General features: G+C 40.5%; 1 protein-coding gene across 1 annotated transcript in view; it reads right to left on the bottom strand.

The window, feature by feature from the left end:
- The window catches only part of LOC126234834 (cyclic nucleotide-gated channel rod photoreceptor subunit alpha), a 1,223,148-nt gene that overhangs the window by 826,235 nt on the left and 373,443 nt on the right, over nucleotides 1-23,470 (bottom strand). The gene's annotated exons all lie outside the window — the stretch shown is intronic.

Here is a 23,470-nt window from a genome sequence, read left to right on the forward strand (position 1 = left end):
TAATGACGAGGGCCGGTGTGCTGGCCAGCTTGGATGTTGTTTTTAGAAGGTTTTTAGATCCCAATAGATGACTATCAGGCTGGTATTTACGTCTCGCCTCAACTATACGATTCACAAATAATTCTAAATCGTTCGCACACTATCACCTGAATAAAACGGCATGTGGGCAGCTGGGAAACACAAATTCTGTCCTCAGGGATTAAAGGGTGGCGACAGGAAAGGCTTACAGACGTCCTCTAACATTAACAGTGCCATATCCCAAATAACCACGCCAACCCCGTGAAGGTATGGGATAAAAGCAGAACAAAAGAATAACACTAAATGTAAGGAACAGAACATGTTGAACGGAATGAGCGTCTAATAATCACAGAGCATGGGTTAAGAGTAAGCGAAAGAAACACAGCAGTAATGAGCGGTATCAGAAATGAGACATCAATGAAATTAATATCAAAGCTGTGGTATGTGTAGTAGAAGAAATGAAAGAATTCTGCTGTCCAGGAAGCAACGCAACGCCGTTCATGAACACAGTATTGTAAAACCTCTAAAAAGCATATTTATCATTGTACACTCTAAATGCTTCAAATGGCTCTGAGCACTATGGGACTTAACATGTGAGGTCATCAGTTCAAATGGTTCAAATGGCTCTGAGCACTATGGGACTTAACATCTGAGGTCATGAGTCCCCTAGAACTTAGAACTACTTAAACCTAACTAACCTAAGGACATCACACACATTCATGCCCGAGGCAGGATTCGAACCTGCGACCGTAGCGGTCGCGCGAGGTCATCAGTCCCCTAGAACTTAGAACTACTTAAACCTAACTAAGGACATCACACACATCCATGCCCGAGGCAGGATTCAAAAAATGGTTCAAGTGGCTCTGAGCGCTATGGGACTTAACATCTGAGGTCATCAGTCCCCTAGAACTTAGCACTATTTAAACCTAACTAACCTAAGGACATCACACACATCCATGCCCGAGGCAAGATTCGAACCTGCGACCGTAGCAGTCGCGCGGTTCCGGACTGAAGCGCCTAGAACCGCTCGGCCACCGCTGCCGGCTATTGTACATTCTACCATCTGTATTTCTTACACAGAAATCCGGCGGTTGCCAACTTCCTGACAGGGTCACCAGACGAAAATGGGTCGTATTAATCATTTTTGTTGGAGAAAGGTTTTCCGGGATGTGATACCAGTTAAACCGGAATATTTAAAATGAAATATACATTTATATCACATTATCAACGAGCTACTGAGCTTGTGGGAGACATCTTGGTCTATGAAAGGTCTGAATCTATTCCGGTGGCCCAATAATGACAACAACATTAATTCTATGTGCAACAGATAACTTTCATTAGCATACGAGCAGCAGGGTACGTCGTTACAAAAGATACACGCAAGTCAAGACATGAAGCACAGGTAGGAAGAATAACATCACAACTTTAATTATATGTTCCCCTGCTACTGTTAATAACACAAGTCGATGGACATCTGTTACAGATATAGTTTTCTTTACGTGTGCGATGTACATGGAGAATAGTATGGAACAATGGCGACGGGTAACGATTCCCACAAACTCTCAGAAATAGGCATACAGGTTTCAGAAGAAGATAACCTAAGAATGTGCAAGTGCACTAGTGCCCCATCAAACCCCCTGGAATAAAATGGGAAGCAGCACAGAGATGTTACTGGTCAGATATCATAATAACGAAAAATACGTTACTTTCTGTAAACACAATACCAGAAGAATTTCTGCACACATGTTGCTACCCATTCTGCCCGTAATTTCACACTAGGAGAGTATAAGACACAGTACTGCTCTTTGAGTGCGTGATAATTGATGCATGGCTGGTTCTCTTCACTACGATTGCGTTCATCATTGGTTGCAGATCCGTTAAGTCGGGTGAATATTCTCATAAGACGGTATAACTGAATGTGATTTCTAAGGGCGATGTGATTCTCATTTAAATAACTCAAAATGAACTTCGATTAATTAATTTTCCAATTAACATGGTGGCTCAGAAAACGCCCAGAGCAAAGCATGACTTGTTGTTGTTGTGGTCTTCAGCCCAGAGACTGGTTTGATGTAGCTCTCCATGCTACTCTATCCTGTGCAAGCTTCTTCATCTCCCAGTACCTACTGCAACCTACATCCTTCTGAATCTGCTTAGTGTATGCATCTCTTGGTCTCCCCCTACGATTTTTACCCTCCACGCTGCCCTCCAATACTAAATTGGTGATCCCTTGATGCCTCAGAACATGTCCTACCAACCGATCCCTTCTTCTGGTCAAGTTGTGCCACAAACTCCTCTTCTCCCCAATCCTATTCAGTACCTCCTCATTAGTTATGTTATCTACCCATCTATTCTTCAGCATTCTTCTGTAGCACCACATATCGAAAGCTTCTATTCTCTTCTTGTCTAAACTATTTACCGCCCACGTTTCACTACCATACATGGCTACACTCCATACAAATATTTTCAGAAACGACTTCCTGACACTTCAATCTATACTCGAGATTGACAAATTACTCTTCTTCAGAAACGCTTTCCTTGCCGTTGCCAGTCTACATTTCATATCCTCTCTACGTCGACCATCATCACGTAATTTGCTCCCGCAGCATTACCAGAATTAACCCGACTACATTCCATTATCCTCGTTTTCTTTCGTTCATGTTCATCTCATATCCTCCATCAAGACATTGTCCATTCCGTTCAGCTGCTCTTCCAGGTCCTTTGCTGTCTCTGACAGAATTACAATGTCATCGGCGAACCTCAAAGTTTTTATTTCTTCTCCATGGATTTTAATACCTACTCCGAATTTTTCTTTTGTTTCCTTTACTGCTTGCTCAATTTACAGATTGAATAACATTGGGGATAGGCTACAACCCTGTCTCACTCCCTTCCCAACCACTGCTTCCCTTTAATGCCCCTCAACTCTTATAACTGCCATCTGCTTTCTGTACAAATTGTAAATAGCCTTTTGCTCCCTGTATTTTACCACTGACATCTTCAGACTTTGAAAGAGAGTATTCCAGTCAACATTGTCAAAAGCTTTCTATAAGTCTACAAATGCTAGAAACGTAGGTTTGCCTTTCCATTATCTATTTTCTAAGATAAGTCGTGTTACAACATTTCTACGGAATCCAAACTGATCTTCCCCAAGGTCGGCTTCTACCAGTTTTTCCACTCGTCTGTAAAGAATTCGTCTTATTATTTTGTAGCCGTGATTTATTAAACCGATAGTTCTGTAATTTTCACATATGTTAACACCTGCTTCCTTTGGGATTGGAATTATTGTATTCTTCTTGAAGTCTGAGTTTATTTAGCCGGTCTCTTATATCTTGCTCACCAAGTGGTAGAGTTTTGTCTGGGCTGGCTCTCCCAAGGCTATCAGTAGTTCTAATGGAATGTTGTCTACTCCCGGCTCCTTGTTTCGGCTTAGCTCTTTCAGTGCTCTGTCAAACTCTTTACGCAGTATCATATCGCCCATTTCATATTCATCTACACCCTCTTCCATTTCCATAATATTGTCCTGAAGAATATCGACCTTGTATAGACCTTCTATATACTCCTTCCACCTTTCTTATTTCCCTTCTTTGCTTAGAACTGGGTTTCCATCTGAACTCTTGATATTCATGCAAGTGGTTCTCTTTTCTCCAAAGATCTCTTTAATTTCCTGTGGGCAGTATCTATTTTACCCTAAAAATATCAAAACTTCCGAAAGAGAAGGTGCTTGAAAGTTCCATAAACAAACACGAATTTAATTTAGGAATGAACCACTGCATGAAATACTGAACTCGTTGAACAACAGTTATACGTGGTTACATCTTCTCACAGACGATGCGTATATCACGTAAGTACATTTAAAAGGTAAAATCCAAAGTGTAAGGGGCAGTGAAATGAAAATGAGGCCGATCGGAATAAAGTAAGTACAATATTTATTATTTCAAAAGTAATTGCCACAACCGTTAATAGTTTTGTCTCACTGTGAGACAAGACTGCCATTGCCTTCATGGTAAAATGTTTGCGGTTACCTAAGGTACCATGATTGTAGCCAGGCGGCCACATCCTTGGCTGAAGCAAATCGATGGCCACCAACGGTTTTCTTCAGGGCCCAAAATATGGAAATCGTGGAAATTGTGTGGGGAGAGATCGGGAGTGTATAGAGGATGTGTAAAAACTACCCTTCGGAACTTCTGCTCGGTGTAAGATCTACCGAGCGAAACTTCTGCAGCGTATTCGAAACATCCGCGGCAACATGTGGACAAAACCCACATGTTGCTAAGGTTGTTTCGAATGCACTGCGGAATTTTCGCTGGGAGGCCTCTACACGTCCTCCATAAAGTCCCGATTTCTCTCCGTTCTGTATCCATATTTTTGGAGCCATGAAAAAAGACATTTGTGGCTGTCGACTTGCTTCAGATAAACAGGTGCACGCCTGAGTACATTCACGGTTCCGCAGGTAGCAGCAAACATTTTTCCATGACACCAAAGGCCATCTTGTCTCAGAATGGGATAAATGTATTAACAGTTATGGGGATGGTTTTGAAATTATAGACGATTTACTTATATTTTTTCCATCTGTCGCGCTTTCATTATTTGACTGTCCCAAATATACAACGAAAATTGTGATCACAAAATAAGTTATAGACTCTAAATGAAACACATTTCAAAACGCTGCGTGGTGAAAAATCAAAATTTTTGATGAGTCAAATTTCAGAACCATTAAAAGTTATCGTTGAAATGAAACTTTATTTACTGTAAATCGATCATCGTGTTGTAACAAAATTACTTACATTAGCCTGTATGGTATGCTTCTTACTGTTGTGCCAAAAAAATAAAATAAGCTAAAACTGCTAGGAAACCCTCTGGTAGATGTGTTCAGTAATCACTGGTGGAAACATATTGCACTATATTCTTATCACCCCTGCAGCCAGATCATAAAATCGTCTTGACACATTTTCGGTTGAGGGTGCTATTTGGTAAATTACATGACAAACAGTTTCATACAGTCATTAACGCAACTGCAGACCTGAAAAAAATGGAATGAGTAAATATTCGCATGCCAAGCAAGTTTACGCAGTAAAAAAGAAATTAAAAAAATTACATTTTTTCACGCCACATTAAAGCGACAAAATAGAGGTTGACGTAAATAATGCTATGTTATATGATGATGATTGCTTAATCAAAACCGGTAGCGAATGATGGTTTATTTTGTCAGGCTCTTAAATATGCCATTTCAAATATCTGTATGCTGTGTCCTGAATTTAATGAAAATGTATTGAGATGAGGAAACTGAAACCCTGATTTCTTACTTATTGCGAGCAGTCATCTTACCCATTAAGCTCTCTATGCATGATTCCTGATCTGAAACAGACATTACTCATAGAGTCATTGCCACTGATTTTTCCACCTATGATTTCTGAACACTGTTTAAAGTTTCTGCTTTTGAAAACGGCAGAATAGTGCCACTGAAGGAATGGCGTCAGTGAACTCAGTGAAGAAGACATGGCTTGAAAAGACTTCAATGCAGGTAAGCCAACTGTTCGCAGTAAGCATGAAATCTGGGATTAAGGCTTGGTATCGTACGAATTTTTAATTTGTCCCTTCATTGAAAACTTAACGAAAGTGATCAGTTTGCAATGAAATCACATGATGTCATTTCGACATCACACACTTCATCCCAAACGATCTACTGTACTTTTTATGTGGGTCATCACGTTCCAATACTGGAGGGATAGGGAGCCGTTTCTCTTCCATTGGGAAGGCTAGACTGCTCTCTCCTACAATATTGTGCGTTACAACGATGGTCGCGGAGGACTGGACCCAATCAACAAGAAGCCAACAGTTCTGTCGGGCATGATCGACCGTCAAACTTTGGCTGATGTAAAGCGAGGCTGTTCTGCTCTCTTTGCCTGGGAAGTTTCTCTAGGCTTGATGGTGTCTGCAGGAACACTATGTTCAGCTGAGCTGGAGCTTACCGTTTTACGGCTAAAATGGCTGACATCCAAGGCCTTGGGGCTCCGTTTACTTGCGACAACAGAGAGTTCTGAATCCCCGGCCTCGGCAAATGAATGGCGGTAAGCGACGAACGGCAAGTACCCAACGGATGCTGGATGGCTCAAGGATGAGGCCATTATCGCGCTCGAACGATACAAGGAGAAGGCATAGTTGCCTCGGTCACTGGCTCATTGCACTGGTGGCTACATCGGCGTGTATAAATAGCGTCTCGATATTTATCTATCTGGGTGGTGCTGGTGGCGGTGTTGTGTAGCAAAGTTGACGCAACACTGATTTGGCCGTTGCATATTGCGCTGCGCAAGGCTATCGTAACACAAATGACAACCAATGCTCCGGTGGTGCTATCAGCTGCACAGAGGTAACACAGCCGCGCGGGATTAGCCGAGCGGTCTCAGGCGCTGCAGTCGTGGACTGTGCGGCTGGTCCCGGCGGAGGTTCGAGTCCTCCCTATGGCATGGGTGTATGTGTTTGTCCTTAGGATAATTTAGGTTAGGTAGTGTGTAAGCTTAGGGTTTAAATGGTTTAAATGGCTCTGAGCACTATGGGACTTAACATCTGAGGTCATCAGTCCCCTAGAACTTAGAACTACTTAAACCTAACTAACCTAAGGACATCACACACATCCATGCCCGAGGCAGGATTCGAACCTGCGACCGTAGCGGTCGCGCGGTTCCAAACTGAAGCGCCTAGAACCGCGTGGCCACACTGGCCGGCGTAATCTTAGGGACTGAAGACCTTAGCAGTTAAGCCTTATAAGATTTAACACACATTTGAACACGGGGTTGTAACAATTTATTTTCAGCGCACTTAATTCATTACTCTTATGACATTGGTATCCTCAGTGAACATGGAGAAGAATTATTGGATCTCTTGAATGGAATGAAAGGTCTAATTAGTACAGAATGTGGATTACAAGTAAATCGAAGAAAGACGAAAGTACTGGGAAGTACCAGAAACGAAAACAGACAAAAATTTAACACTAGAATTGGATACCACGAAGGAGTTGAAACTAAGGATTTCTGCTACCTAGGTAGCAAGTAGCTGGAGAAAGGGGGACATAAAAAGCAGACTACCACTGGCAAAAAGGGGAATCAAACACAGGCCTTAATTTGAGGAAAAACTTTCTGAGAGTGGACGCCTGGAGCACAGAGTTCTATGGTAGCGAAACCTGTAGTGTGGAAAAACCGGAAAAGAAAAGAATCCAAGCATTTGAGATGTGGTGTTACAGACTAATCTTGAAAATTACGTGGACTGATAAGAAAGGAATGAGGAGGTTTTCTATAGGACCGGGGAGGAAAATAATACAAGGAAGACACTGACAAGAAGAAGGGACAAGGTGATAGGACATCTGTTAAGACATCAGGGAATAACTTACATAGTGCAACAGGGAGCTGTACAGGTTAAATGCTGTAGAGGAAGTCAGAGATTGGAGTACACTCAAAAAATAACTGCGGAGGTAGGCTGCAATTGCTTCTCTGAGCTGAAAAGTTTGTTGCATTTGTTGCAGGAGAGAAAGTCGTGGCGGTCCCCATCAAACCAGGCACAAGTTCCATGACTTTTTTTTTTAAAAAAAAAGATTAATCAGTTTCACCGACGCCTTTTGCCCTGTGAAGCTGGTGATCAGATTGGAAATGCCAAGTGAACGCATTAGTGAGAACAGAAGTTTGAGGAAGGGCTGAAGATATAATCAGATAGTATAATGGCTAAGATGACTGCTCACGTTGAGCAGGAAATCTGGATTCGTGAGATGGTACAGTACAAAATTTCAGTTGTAACGAAAGAGTTATTATCCATTTTACTTCATACATTGTTTCCTTGCTGAAGAAGTAAGCTTTTTTCTCTGATACCAGTACACACCAAACATAAAAATGTCAACAGCCGTATGCATGTCACTTAAAAAATGGCCCCGGTGTGGCTACTATGCAAATTATGTGTACCTGTAAAAATATGTTTATCATGAGGTGAAGTATGATATGTAGCTGAGAAATGCAGAAGCACTCGAAAACAGCATTTGTCGCGGGAACTGAAATGACGAAAAGGCCATATATCGTTTCGGCCAGGCGGGGTGGCCGAACGGTTCTAGGCGCTACAGCCTGGAACCGCGCGACCGCTACGGTCGCAGGTTCGAATCCTGCCTCGGGCATTGATGTGTGTGATGTCCTTAGGTTAGTTAGGTTTCAGTAGTTCTAGCGGACTGATGACCTTAGAAGTCCCATAGTGCTCAGAGCCATTTGAACCATATATCGTATCCCTACATCATCGGTGATAATTCACAGTTACGATGCTACGAGTATCCGACCAAAACATCGTTTAAATCTAGCAGCAAGGCTACCTGCTTTAAGCTAAGGTACCCCAAAAAAGTTTAGTTCACTCACGAACGAGACTGCGTATACAATTCTTGTTCGGTCGAATCTGAGCTTTGTTCGTAATTAGAGGATCATTTCTCGATTGAATTAATGTATGAATTTACACGACACCGAAAGAAGCTTCGAGACCCTAGATTTCAATAACCATCAAGAAACTATTCTACCTGTTCATATTTTGAGTACTGCGCACTAAGGCAGCAGCAGAGAAATTCACGCTTGTGTAGAGGTGTACGGCATCGCTAGATTTTATTCCCTAACATCACTAGCTGACTCGCAGGAAGGAGAGAATGGGATTCCAGTACACTACATAGCCAGAAACAGTTCAGTTCCTTGCGGAATACACAGGTGAACTGATTCAGACAAAACAATATTGGTGCAATTCCACTTACGTAAAGAAAAACTGATTGATTTGTGCTGTCCCATTCATTAACGTGGCCTCTTGGATGTCTGTGCTTACTGTTTTTTTGGGGTGGAGGGGGTGATGGGCGCGTATTCGCTTCATGAACAGGGGATTCTTTCTTCGCATGAAGAGTCAGTAAGTCTGTGACCATTGTTCTCAGATTTCCGCCCGTCCATGTTGGCCCAACTGTTTGGACGATATAGTATGGTATCACATATTTAACATTACCTTTGTTTTGCTTATTTGCCTTCTGAATTGTGAAATCGCACCTAATGTAGACATCTAGAGCGACTCAGTAATAACGGAAAGACATTGAGGAATCTTTGTATGTTCAAGTGATATATTTTGAAAATCATATGTGTTTAAACCAAGACCTAATAAAAATAGGAACGCATCATCGACCTTGGATAATTTTGATATTTTACATTTAACCTCGAACTTGACGTTTCACAAAGCCCCCTCCCCTTGGTCTCTCCACTGTCCCTAGTTCTTCTCCCTCACTGGTGTCAAATGGGAAATCTATGAAGTGGCAATAGTGCCACTGCTAATCCAACACTTAACATTGACCCACATCTGTCAATAGCCAAATTCACTCACAGAGCAGGACGCCATATTCTGGCATCATGTCATCAACCCACTGAACTTTCCCCAGATACTTAACGAACACACGTGACTGATGGTATGCAGCGAGGTCTCCTATGACACACCACATGAGCCAATATTGTGTGGTGATTAATTTCCATTCATTATTTTGCTGAAATCTTATGCAGCTCATTGTAGGCCATTGTTCAACGCAGAATCAAATAGTCAGAAGCAGCTACACTACCATGAGAACCACACAACATCTGAAATGCAAGTTCCTTTGGAACAAATTGATCGTCTGTGGTGCGGAAACATTGGCAAGGACGTTGTATATGTTTCTAATGGAGATAATAGACCAGTGCAAAACGTCACACTACCGAAAATTAAAACTCTCCTCCGAAGGATGAGAGAAGTTTCCCTTACCTTGAATAAGACGTCTGCCCCTGCAATGCGTGTACAGCTGCGACGAGAAGAGGACTGAGACGGGAATCTTCTCAGAACCTATATATTACTTTTAGATGGGCTGCGAGCGAGAAATTGTGAGAAATGCGTTCATTATCAGCCTACGTCCTTAGTGGTGTCTCCATCTTCCAGGAATGAGTACGTACTGGCGACGTTGTGTGACTTCTACGAATTCTGACAGAGCACTACAGCTTGAGCCAACAATCAGAAGGAAAACGGCACCTTGAAGCCTTACTACACGATCTGTACTGCTATATGACATAAGTTCCTTTAGAGTTGCAACAAAAGGGAATCGTTTCGCAGAAAGCAAAACCCACCCAGTCTGAGTAAAAACATAGCCTACAAAATTTCTTGGAAAATAAAAAGGTATTGTTCGTTTTGGCACACAGTGAACAGTGGAACGATTAGGTAGCTAATTAGTTCAGTGACACGTTTCGAAACATCATCAGACATAGTTGTGGCAAAAATCAAGAAATGCAAAATAAAATAATACAGTACAAAGAAAACGCAGGAGGAGGCAAAGAAATACGAGTATTGTGTGTCAGGGCCAAGTATAGTCAGTAAAATCATTCTGCTATAATATGCATATTGTGTCAACTGTAAAACAGGAAAACATAACAAATAAATTTAATGCAATATTAACGATGGAGTAATCATGACAATGTGCCATAGAAGAAAATAAAATTATATTAACCCTGCAAAAGTGAATGCCGAAGCATCACGATAACAACACACACGCAGCGCAAAATAAACTGAAGAACATTCGTAATACTCCGGCTGACTTCAGCCCTCAAAGGATCGTCACGGATTGGCACTGCACCCTTATATTATCCTGTAGACTAACGTTTTCTTCATTTTATGGGTGATACGATACGCATGCCATTTTGTGGCAGGATAATTTTGCTGACTACATTTAGCCTAGATATAGAATACTTCCTCTTCTGCCTACTGGATTCAGCATAGCTTCAAATTTAACTTTTTGTCAAAGCTTGTTTGGAAGCATTTAGTGAGTTATCTTGTCAGTTTCCGGTCTGTCTTTTCATGTTTTAATACTAATACGCCACATTATTTTATAATGTGTTTATAAATATTTCCCTTTTACTATACTTTGGTAAACAAAAAACTATGTTAGCACAGCCTGTAATATATATTATTAGGCAATATGTCATATTCCACGCGTATACTGTAATTGTTTATGAAACTTTGTCTTAGTGTTTCTGCATTTATATATTGCACTTTGTTTTAATTTACGTTTAATTTAATAATTTCTCTCGTTTTGTAACTTTCAGCAGTTAACATCCTGCATTAAGACTGCGTATTTTGTTATAATTACTAATTAATATATTGGTTCCTCTAAGGCTTTCAAATTAATATAGTATATAATCGATATATGCCTTTTATGACTTCCCTGTGGTTACCTTCTTTGAAAGCCAGCTATTATCTGTACGGTTTCTAACGCTGTATGTTGTTTCTATTACCACTCCATTTCTCGATATAAATTCGGTTTGGCATGTTGTTCCACTTAAATGAGAGCTGTATTGTCAGTACCATATATCCCCAATTTTGTGTGACTTGTTTATGTACTTAACTGTAAGTATTGTTGGAAACTGCTGTGTATAGTGCACATACTTTTCTTGAGACATCTTCTTTATGTTGTGTTTCTTGTTTTACCAAAACTATGTCTGATGAAGATGTATCGAAACGCGTCACTAAATTAATTTGTGACCAAGACCTCTCTCCATTCATTGTGTGTCAATTCTGAATTGGCGCGCTGCCTCAAAGATGGAAGCGACTCTCTGTCAAGTGCAAAAAAAAACATTGTTTCTTTATTTCACCAACTTTCAAATGTCTAATGCTTCTTTCCTTTTATGAAATAGCAGTATTTAATCACTTACGTATGGGTTCGTTTTTTTACCCTACTGAATGAAGGAGTCATTTCTATAACAGAGTCACGAATAAACAGATATTATGCTATAGCATTCGTGGGAATGGTGTTCTATTCTCTTGTAAACGATGACTGTTTCAGTGTTTCTTTATTTTGATGCGAACAATCGATCAAATGTGTATAGCACTTCTGAAATTCAGTGCGACTAATGGGCGGATTTCTCTTTGTTCCTCCGTCTATTCCTCTCCATTTGTAAGTGTGCGAAAGCTTATGAAATGTACTGCAGTTTTCTGTCAGAGTTCTTCATGCTAAAATAGAGTGAATAGTACTACTCACGATATTGAGAGGATTCGGATATAAGTTCAACTCAGATCAGTTTATTGAATCAAAAATATTTCAGTAATTGGAAATGGAGTTCCTATTTGACTGAAAAATTCAAATATATCGACAGCTGTATTTGGTCATTGTCGGACACTCGTATTTACGGATTTCCCAGTACATGTTTTCGAATACAGTTTTCGACTTGGTGTCTGCTTAACAAGAAATGATGACACTGATGTCTTTCCTGCGGTGAATGAGTACAGTTTAATGGTGAGTGGTTAAAATAATCCTCCTGTAAACCTCTGCGAATGCTGGTATCATACTTAGTGGGATGTAGTAGGTAAAACCTGCATTATTATCAACAAATTCTTTTAAATCTTCTGTCGTTCTCCGACCAGCATTCTGCTAGGTGATTTACACGCTTTGTAAGAAACATGCTTATCTTTTCATTAACACTGCAGTTGCACATGATCAATAATACTCTTACTCAAACAACACTGAATTGATGAAAATAAGTGAAGGACATTAATTTTACTTAGCAGCTTTCAGACCTCCTGTTCATCGAAAAGTATTCCTTCATTATGCAGACGACTCAGACCGAGCAGTAGGTAAGTGTTTTCATTTTGTACCACAATTGATTGTTGATGAATATTGGTTTATTAAATAATATAATATACGGTGTTCGAAGCGAATAATAGAGTCTACAAGAATTTTTCTCTCACAATCAGTATGTAACTCAGTCTTCTTCTCCTTCTAATACTTCTCTCACTCAAACCTTGAACGAGAACTCACAGAGAATGGTTATTAGTTTTTACAGAACTTCGTATGAAAGTGGTTGGCTGGTTGGTTCATTTGGTGTAGGTAGCCAAACAGCGAGGTCATCGGTCCCATGGGATTAGGGAAGGAGGGGGAAGGAAGGTGGTCATGTCCTTTCAAAGGAACCATCGCAGCATTCACCTGAAGCGATTTATGGAAATCACGGAAAACCTAAATCAGGATGGCTGAACCGTCATCCTCCCGAATACGAGCCTTTATCAAAGTGATGACAGTATTTGTCGACTGTGAGGAGTTAGTACATTGTTCAGATTCTTCTTCTTTTCTTCTCTTTAGATATATCACGTGGCCTGAGTATGATACCCATTACGTTTCATTAGTTGTAAAGGAGCAGATATGTCTTCACCATCAAAATCCACGAAATTTCCCTTGTCGCAAGTGGCTTTTGAAATGGGTTAATTTTGCGGTTTCGCCATGGTGCAGGGAACATTGAGAGTGGTAAGTGGCTGGATATTGTGGGATTGTAGATACTTGTAATCTTCAATATTATTTGCTTACAATTCAACCCAGATAACTAGATCGCAGCAGATTAAATAACAAAACAAGAATAGATTATTCGCGTTCAGTTCTAACTAACAAACATGAACGGTACATCTTACATTAAACGTCAACTTGACAAAAATCGTAAAACTTTTAGTAAGTGTTTCATTAACAATAAAAGGTGTGTACGACATAAATTAACGAACCTACAGCTAATTTACTACATAAACTGGAAAAGGACACTAATGAAACATGATTGCTGGGCACAAGAACACTACCCCATTTCCTAAATTAATACATACGAGAAATGAACACCTGAAAAGCTACGGCTAACTGTGCTAATTCTGCAATTCAAAACTCATATAGCTACTGGGAGCCAATTTAACAAGTATAGAAAAAGGCCTACATAACCCTGGACTGTGGGGAAAGATGGTCTGCTTCTCTAAATGGTAAAACACGGTACCTAAATACGGCATGTGAGAACGTTTAAGTGGTTAAACATAAGCGGATGGTAATATAAGGTCACACTCACGAGGTCTAATTTTACATATAAGCATTCACAAGCGGAAGGTATCCCAGGTAAGCACAACTTGACCAGGCATGTCTCCACCGTAAGCCAGCTGTAAGGAAAACACTGATGCGTAGAATTTGTATCACTTCCTGAAGGTAATCTCAGCTAGACCACTGACGACTGCACAAACGATATTCTCGTTGGTAACCGCCGGAACAATAATCTTCCTGAGCACCGCCATTCAAGAGCACACATTGTGGGTAGTACTCACACGGATACAGCCTGCACAGTCTTCGCTGGAGCCAACACGCCAGGTACCATTTTCCCACTCAGATCGGGAACCGATGCCTGAATGTAGATTGTAAGTAGATCAGGCCTAGATTTCTCCAGCATTGCCCTCTGCTGGGCAAGTGAACTTGCAACTCTGCCCATACTGCTCGCACTGCCATCTCTGTTGTCCCGTTATCGAGTGTTTCGTCTTCGGCAGTCCGCCGACTGATACTGTCTTCTGCTCCACAAGATAAGAGCAGCCGCTCCACCTTCCAAACATAGGGGGCGCTTTCACAGGCTACCAGCAGCCGACCGCCACTCGCTCCCTAGGCACATGCAACCCTGAACTACTGCCCAACCGTCAGACAGGCAAGATTGGCTAGCCTATGCCCCTTGAATACGGGAGCATTCGTTTATGATGTCAACTTATTAGGTACAGCTTGCCTCCCCAGGCGTAAGTCTGGGTACCACGCAGTGTCACCGTTCGTTGACTGTCTACAGAAGCCAGCCAATCTGATACGAACGCAAAGTTGAGCGGAGCGTCCGCCATGGAGCACGGCCACTCTCAAAGTGTTGTCCTGCCATTGGTGTCAACGCCCATGGCGCTTGCTACACTTTTTGGTAGCTCCACTGTCACACATAAGATGACCTGTGGCTGTTACTCATAGCGATTCGTCGCCTCTCTCTGTCGCGGCATTACCGCAACACTAGCCCTTGCACTAACTGACGAAAGGTTGGAATTTTTCGTGCCTTGTACTGCTAAATCATGGTATAATCTCCTGCTGAAGCTGGTACCCACCCTCTTCGAACATAAGAGTTCCGAGAACAACTGCAAATTTTACAATTACATATACATCATCGTCACTCAAAACTCAATTTCTAGATAATCCACTCAGAAGCATTGTCACACTGTAGCTACAACGATAATAAATGATATCATTCCAAATCCTAGTTCCAATAAAACATATAATTCCAGTGGAAATATAAATTCCTATTAGTAGCATTTAACAAAGGTAGCTTACCTTCAGGTGTCAATGATATAAACATCCAAAAGGTTTTTGTTATATACATTAGCATCAACCTTCCAAAAGTAATGCAGTGTCTGAGCTTGCCTCTCAACCAATTATTCGGCACCATCACCCCTAAAATATTCGTGCATTACGCCGTTATCGGGGTGCATTAGCTTTTCCACTGCGTCACAACAAACGATAGCGACAAAGTTGCCAGTAGCACTTTGTGTCAAGCTGCACCATTGTCAATAGCCTTCTCAGTGGCACAAGGGGATGATATTTCTCACAATACAGCACAGCATTACTAAAATGACGCACTTCAATCAGCATACAGACAGAAATAGTACCGAGATGCATGGCCTAACTCTAATTCATTCCTGCAAATTAGTCAAATATGATTTGCTGTCATAATTGCCCACAAACAATTTCTAACCGCAACATACTGGATACTGCTTACAGATATACCTCCGCCATACTTTAGCAGATCAAGAAGCGTTTCATCTTATTCAAAGGAAAACACAATCAATTTCTCACCCAGTTCGACTGACACAAATCACAACAGACTTATGTCCGGTGAGGATCAATGAAACGACGTTAACTCTTCCCCTATATCCACATAATCTAGTATTGCTATCAGTCAGAGATTTTTTGGCTCAGGATAATGGGGATAGAAATTTGGTTGTAATTTGTATAGGCATAGACCCTTAATACTCTATGGCATGGCGTTACCATTTGGCAACTTACCGTAAATTTATCTATACCGTCAAGGAAACCAGTAGAATTTATATGAAGTTGTCGTGTGGAAAGACACACAGTCAGGCTGCATCGAGATAGACTGTGTTTAGCAGCTTTATATTGGCAGAAAGAGTACAAAATCGATACTCTTTGTTGATGGTCGAGTGTATATAAATACCTGTGAAAGCAGTTCAAAGAGTGCATTATTTCTGCCACTTAGAGCATACCTAGTTAGATTTCTAAGGTATATAAAATGTTCCTTAATGATAGCACAGATTATATTTCGATGTCTTTGTAACTGAAGGAGTAAAAATTAATCAATATTTTCGGTTTGTTGCAGTATGGTATCAAATCGAAATTATTGAATAAACCAGAATTTCCGTGTTCAATCTGTTACTTAGTATTTTATGTCATCCCCTGCTCTAGCTATTTTTTTCAATGAGACTAGTTTCCACAAAGAAAGAAAGGCTTGCAATAGAGGGATTGCCAAAGAGAAAATTAAGTTTATTAATTTGTTGTCGATGTTGTTGTTGTGGTCTTCAGTCCAAAACTGATTTGATACAGCTCTTCATGCTACTCAATTTTTTGCAAGCCCGTTTATCATCCACCGACTTAATTCGACAACATTCCGTTATCCTCGTTTTGCTTTTGTTGATGTTCATCTTATATCCTCCTTTTAATACACTGCCCATTGCGTTCAACTGCTCTTCCAAGTCTTCTTCTGCCTCTGACAGAATCACAATGTCATCATCAAAACTCAAAGTTTTAATTTCTTCTCCCTGAACTTCAATTCTGAAACCAAATTTTTCCTTTGTTTCCCTTATTCTTTTCTCAATGTACAGATTGAATAACGTTGGGGAAAGGCTATGACCTTGTCTCATCCCTAGTCATCCACTGCTTCCCTTACATGCCCCTCGACTCATACATGTGCGAATGGTTTGTGACAAGCTGTAAATACCTTTCGCTCCCCTTATTTTAACCCTGATATCAGCAGAATTTCTCTACGAATGCTGTAATCGCAGGATTACCTTCCCTTAACCTTCTGAGAGAAGTCGCAGGATCACTATTGCTTCGTGTGTTCCTAAATTTCTCCGAAACACAAATACATGTTCCCGGATGTTGGCGTCCATCAGTTTTTCCATTCTACTGTAAGGAAATCGTGTTGGTATATTGCAACCATGACCTATTAAACTGTTAGCTCGGTACTTTTTACACCTGTCAGAAACTGCTTTCTTTGGAATTCGAATTATTGCATTCCTTTTGAAATATGAAGGTATTTGGCCTGTCCCATACGTCTTGCACACCAGGGTAGTTCTGTCATGGCTGACTCTATAAACGGTATCAGTAGCTCTGACAGCATGTCGTCTACTGCCGGGGGCTTGCTTTGATTAAGGCTTTGAGGGTCGTATCAAATTTTTCTCGCAGTAATATATGTCTCACCTCATCTTCATCTACGTCCACTTGTCCTTCTATAATATTTCTTTCATGTCCCCTCTGTATACTTCTTCCACCTTTCAGCTTTCCCTTCTTTGCTTAGGACTGGTTTACCATCTGAGCTCCTGATTTTCATACATCAGCTTCTCTTTTCTTCAAATGTTCCTTTAATTTTCCTTTAGGTGCTACCAGTATTTATCCTAGTGAAATGTGCTTCTGAATCGTTACATTAGTTCTGTAGAAATTCGTGCTTAGCCATTTCGCACTTCCTGTCAGTCTCATTTTTAGACATTTGTATTCCCTTTCGCCTGCTCCATTTGCTGCATTTTTATGTTTTCTAATTTAATAAATTAAATTCAGTATCTCCTATGTTATCGAAGGATTTCTACTCTGCATTTTCTTTTTCCCTGTTTGATCCTCTGCTGCCTTCAATATTTCATCTCTTAAAGCTATCCATTCGTCTTCTATTCTGTTCCTTTCCACTGTTCCTGTTAACCGTTGCCTAATGCTCCCTCTGAAACTCACAACAACCTTTGGTTCTTTCATCTTATTCAGATTTCATCTTCTTAATTTCCTACCTGTCTACAATTTCTTCAGTTTTAATCTACAGTTCACAAACTATGAATTGTGATCAGCGTCCACAACTACCCCTGGAAATGTCTTACAATTTAAAATCTCTTTCCGGAATGTCTGTCTTACAATTACACAATCTGTCTGAAACCTTCCGGTGACTCCAGGTCTCTTCCACGTATATAACCTTCGTTCATGTTTCTTAAACTACGTGTTAGCGAAAGTTAATTTATGCTCTTTCCAAAATTCTGCTAGGCAGCGTCCTTTTTCATTCCATCCTCTTAGACCATATTCTCCTGTTAGTTTTCCTTCTCTTCTTTTCCTACTATGGAATCCCAGTCTTCCATTAGCACAAAATTTTTGTCTCCTTTAAATATTTGAATACTTTCTGTTATCTCACCATATACTTCTCCAGTCTCTTCATCATCGGCGGAGCTAGTTACCATACAATATTTTACTACTGTGGTAGATGTGGGCTTTGTGTCTATCTTGGTTATGATGGTGTTAGTAGCAGCTTAACCGCATTCCTATTTTTTTATTCGTTATTAAACCCACTCTTGCATTACCCCTATGTGACATCGTAGTTTCAACACTGTGTTCAGCTTACCAGAAGTACCGTTCCTTCTGCCACTGAACACTAATTCCCAGTATCTCTAGCTTCAAGCCATCCATTTCCCTTTTTAAATTTTCTAGCCTGCCTGCCCGTTTAAGGAGTCCGACATTTCACTCCAGTTTTATTACTCCCGATGACGCCATACTCCTGAGTAGTCCCCGCTCGGAGATCCGAATGGGGGACTATTTTACCCCACAAATCTTTTCCCCAAGGAGACACCGTCATCATATAAACAAACAGTAGAACTACGTGCCCTCGGGAAAAATTACGGCTGCAATTTTTCCATGCTTTCAGCAGATCGCAATACTTGCACAGCGAGGCTCTTTTGGTTGCTGTGAACCAACAATATAGCATCACATATCAGTACATGGCCCCACTAAAATACGTGCTTTACAACAAAAGGAGCACGAATCATCACCTACAATAACACTTACCAATAGGGGAACACGAGGGCACCCAGTCAAGGTCAGACACCAGATGGACAACACAGACAAAACGGCGCACTCTGCAGTGACACATTAAGCAAAAATGCATCCTATAGCAAAAACATAAAGAACGGAGGATAGCACCAGCCCATATAAAAATTGTCAAGCACGGCAGGAATGAGATCCAAACCTTACATCAAAGAGGCACGACTAATGGACTATAATGACAACACACTTACCACCCCCCTCCCCCGCCTCTTCTCCCTGAACTATGGAACTCAGCGATGGTGGCGTGGCTTGAGAGACTCATCGAAATAGATAGCTGCACCACAGCTGGGACCACAACTGAGTGATATCGGTTGAGAGGTCAGACAAACGTGTGGTTCCTGAAGAGGGGCAACACGCTTTTCATTAGTTGCAGGGGCAACAGTATGAATGAATGCATGATGTGGCCTTGTAAGATCACGTAAAACGGCCGTGCAGTGCTGGTACTGTGAACGGCTGAAAGTAATTGGAAACTATAGCCGTGATTTTTCCCAAGGGCATACATTTCTGTTGCATGGTTAAATGATGGCTGCATCCGCTTAGACCAAATATTCCGAAGGTAAAATAGTCCCCAATTCGAATCTCCGGGCAGGGACTGCAAAGGAAAACGTCATCAGGAGAAACAAAATGGGCGTTCTACAGATCGGAGGGTGGAGTGTTGACTTCCTTAATCGAGCAGGTAGATTAGAAAATTTAAAAAGGGAAACAGATAGTTTGAGGCTTGATAAAATGGGAATTAGTGAAGTTCTGTGGCAGGAGAAAAATGATCTGTGGTCAGATGAATGCAGGGTAGTAAACACAAAGTCAAGGGTAATGCAGTTGTAGGGGTAGTAATGATTAAAAAAATAGGAATGCGGGTAAACAAATACATCATCGTAGTCACCACAGCAGTGCAATTTTATTCGCCAACTGGCTTCAGGCATGACGAAGGTATTGGATATATATATATATATATATATATATATATATATATATATATATATATATACACGTGTGTGTGTGTGTGTGTGTGTGTGTGTGTTAAGGGAGACGCAAATTTAACTGTGATTGGCGGGTGTAGTTCGACGGTTGGAAAAAGAAGAAAAGGAAAATTTGTAGGTTAATATGGACTGGGAGAAAGAAATGAAAGAGTAAGCCGTTTGGTAGAATTTTGCATAGAGCGTAATTTAACAGTCGCTGACACTTTGTTCAAGATTCATGAAAAAGGTTGTGTACGTGGAAGACACCCCGAGACACCGGTAGGTCACAGATTCATTACACAGTTATAAGACAGAGATTTCAGACCCATATTTTACATTGTAGGACATTTCCAGTGGTAAATATGGATTCTGATCACAATTAGAACTGAAGAATTGAAGAATAATAAACAGGTAGGAAATTAAGGAGATGTGACCTGAATTGGGTGAAAGAACCGGAGGTTTTCATATTTTAGAGGGAGCATTAGGCAACGATTAAGTAGAACACTGAAAGTCTAATGGTTAACTTTAAGACATGAAGGCAGCAGAGGATGAAATAGGTAAAAAGAAAAGGCCTAGTAGAAATAGGAGACATAGAATTTAATTTGCTAAAGGAGAAAATATAAAAACACAGTAAATGAACCAGACAAAAGGCAGTAAGACGTCCAAGAAATGAGATTGACAGTAAGTGCGAAATGGCTAAGGAGGAATGGCTAGAGGTTAAAGGAAGGCTTTAGAAGTGTATTTCACTAGGGGAAAGATGGATATCGCCTACAGGAAAACTGAAGAGGCCTTTGGAGAACGAAGGAGCAGCTGTATGAATATCAAGAGCTGATATAAAAAACCTGTACTTGCCACAGAAGGGAAAGCTAAAAGGTAGAAGGTGTATATGGGGGGTCTATATAAGGGAGATGAACTTAAGACAGTATTACAGCAAAGTCATAAGATGTAGGTGAAGATGAGATGAGAGGTATTATACTGCGAGAAAACTCTGACAGAGCATTGAAAGACCTAAGTCGAAACAAGTTCCTGGAAGCAGATATTTCGTCAGAACTACTGCTAGCTTTTGTAGAGGCAGCCATGACAAAACTCTTCCATCTGGATTGCAAGATTTATGAGATAGATGAAATACCTGCAGATTTCAAAATGAATGCAATAATTCTAAACCCAAAGAAATCAGTAGTTAGCAGGTGTGAAAACTACCGAACTATTGTTTAACGAGTCATGGGTACAATATACTATCACGAATTCCTTACAGAAGAATGGAAAAACTGGTGGAAGCCTACCACTGGGAAGATGTGTCTGTATTTCGGAGAAATACAGGAACGCACGCAGCAACATTGATCCTACGACTTATCTTAGAAGATAGGTTAAAGGAAGCAAACATGCATTTATAGCATTTGTAGATTTAGTGAAAACTTCTGTCAATGCTGACTGGAATACCCTCTTTGAAACTCTTCAGATAGCCGGGAAAATTACAGGAAGCGAAGACTATTTACCTCTTGTACCGCTTGTTGGAAGCCAGACGGCAGTTATATGAGTCGAGGGGCATAAAAGTGAAGCGTGTTGACAAGGGAATGAAACAGGAATGTAGGCTATCCCAGATGCTATTCAGTCTTTCCACTGATACAGCAGTAAAGGAAACCAAAGACAAAATTGGAAGTAGGAATTAAGGTTCAGGGAGAAGAAATAAAAACTCTGAGATTTGTCTATGACGCTTTAATTCTGTTAAAGGCAGCAAATGTCTTCATAGAGCAGATGAACGGATTGGACAGCGTACTGCGATGAGAATATAAGATGAACATCAATTAAATCAAAACAATAATAACGGAATGTAGTGTAATTAAATCAAGTGATGCTGAGGATATTAGATTATGACAAGAAACACAAAAAGTAGCAGATGAGATCTGCTATTTGTCAGCGAAGTAACTCATGGTGGCCGAAATATAGAGGTTATAGTTTGTAGACTGACCATGACAACAACAAAATATCTGAAAAAGAGAAATTTGTTAACACTAAATATAGACTTGAGTGTTAGGAAGTCTTTCCTGAAGGTATTTTTTTGAAACGTATCCACGGAAGAATGCGAATTATGAGTAGTAGATGTAAATAACGTGGGGATTCGGAACAGAACTGGGGAGAAAGCCACAATCTGACTAGAAGAAGGGATCGGACACATTCTGAAGCATCAAAGGATCACCAATTTAGTAGTGGAGGGAAATGTAGGGGGTAAAAACATAGAGAGAAAGCGAGAAATGAATGCAGTAAGCAGATTCAGATGTATATAGGCTGAAGTGGTTACTCGGAAATGAAGAGACTTGCACAGGAAAGAGTAGCATGGAGAGTTGTATCAAACAAGTCCTCTGGCTGAAGACCACAACAGCATCAGCAACATCACTAACGGAACACAACGAACAAACGTCAGATAGACAAAGCAGAACGACGGACACTATCTACAGCGGCACTTAAACCAATTGTACATTCTACACCAGACATACAAAAAAAGAGACCACAGTAGCAGGCCTGGCACCAACTGCCGAACACGCCAGGAGTTTTCCTGTGCCGTGTGCTGACAAATCAAGCGCACCACAATTTTACATTCAGCTGGTACCGCAGGACAGAACAAAGGCAAAGCGTTTGTGGGAGCAGCATTGTTGAATGAACGTCCAAAAACTTAACAGTAAGCACATAGGACGTTAATATTTCGAATACTTACTGTTTGGTCTGCTACCAGTTTCTCTCAGGACCTAGAAATGTCCATAAATTATTATCCAACTTGAAATAACATACACAATAATCTAAATCTTGCTTCAGTGTATTCGTCATGAACTTAGAGTATTTTGAGGTCTGAACTTTTACTTTGCTGATCACTTGCTATTACATTTTGTTTGAATCACATTACAATACATTTGACTGTAGTTATCAACTCAGGTACTCTGTCTTCTCAATAAAATTAATCTGAACATGTGACCATAATTTTTCTTCCTAAATCTGCTTCTTTTCCTGGAACCAATGCAATGACGCCATTACGTGACGTGTTAGAAAAAATATTCGTTTAAATCATGAAAAAGCTGCTGACAGTAGCGATTAGTAGCTTACATTTTAGCCAACATCTAAGATCAATATTTTGACCTCAACATCAATATTACGATGTTTGAAAGAAGAAGGTTTCGATTTTGAAACATCAATGTTCAAATTCCCAGCATAGACATTATGTAGGTACTGAAGGTAGTCCAACATCACTCTTCTGAACGGGTTCATATAGGTATTAAAGCATACATGAAAACCTTATAGAAATGCTTAGAAACATGCTAAAGAATGATACAATAACGACAGAGAGTATAATGGCACAATGTTAGCGAAAGGAACATGAAAAAGGATCGTGGAAACATCGCTAAAAGAGCTGGAATATCACTAACCTCATTTCGAAAGAATAACTTTTATTATTTAGGAAATAGTCTTGTTGTCAGACTGTTTCACTGAATAGCGTAAGTTTGTTGGTTGGCGCAAACAGTGTCTGTCGACAACATTGTCTCGCAGATTCGTA

Source organism: Schistocerca nitens, chromosome 2, assembly GCF_023898315.1.
Source record: "Schistocerca nitens isolate TAMUIC-IGC-003100 chromosome 2, iqSchNite1.1, whole genome shotgun sequence".
Lineage (NCBI taxonomy): Eukaryota > Metazoa > Arthropoda > Insecta > Orthoptera > Acrididae > Schistocerca > Schistocerca nitens.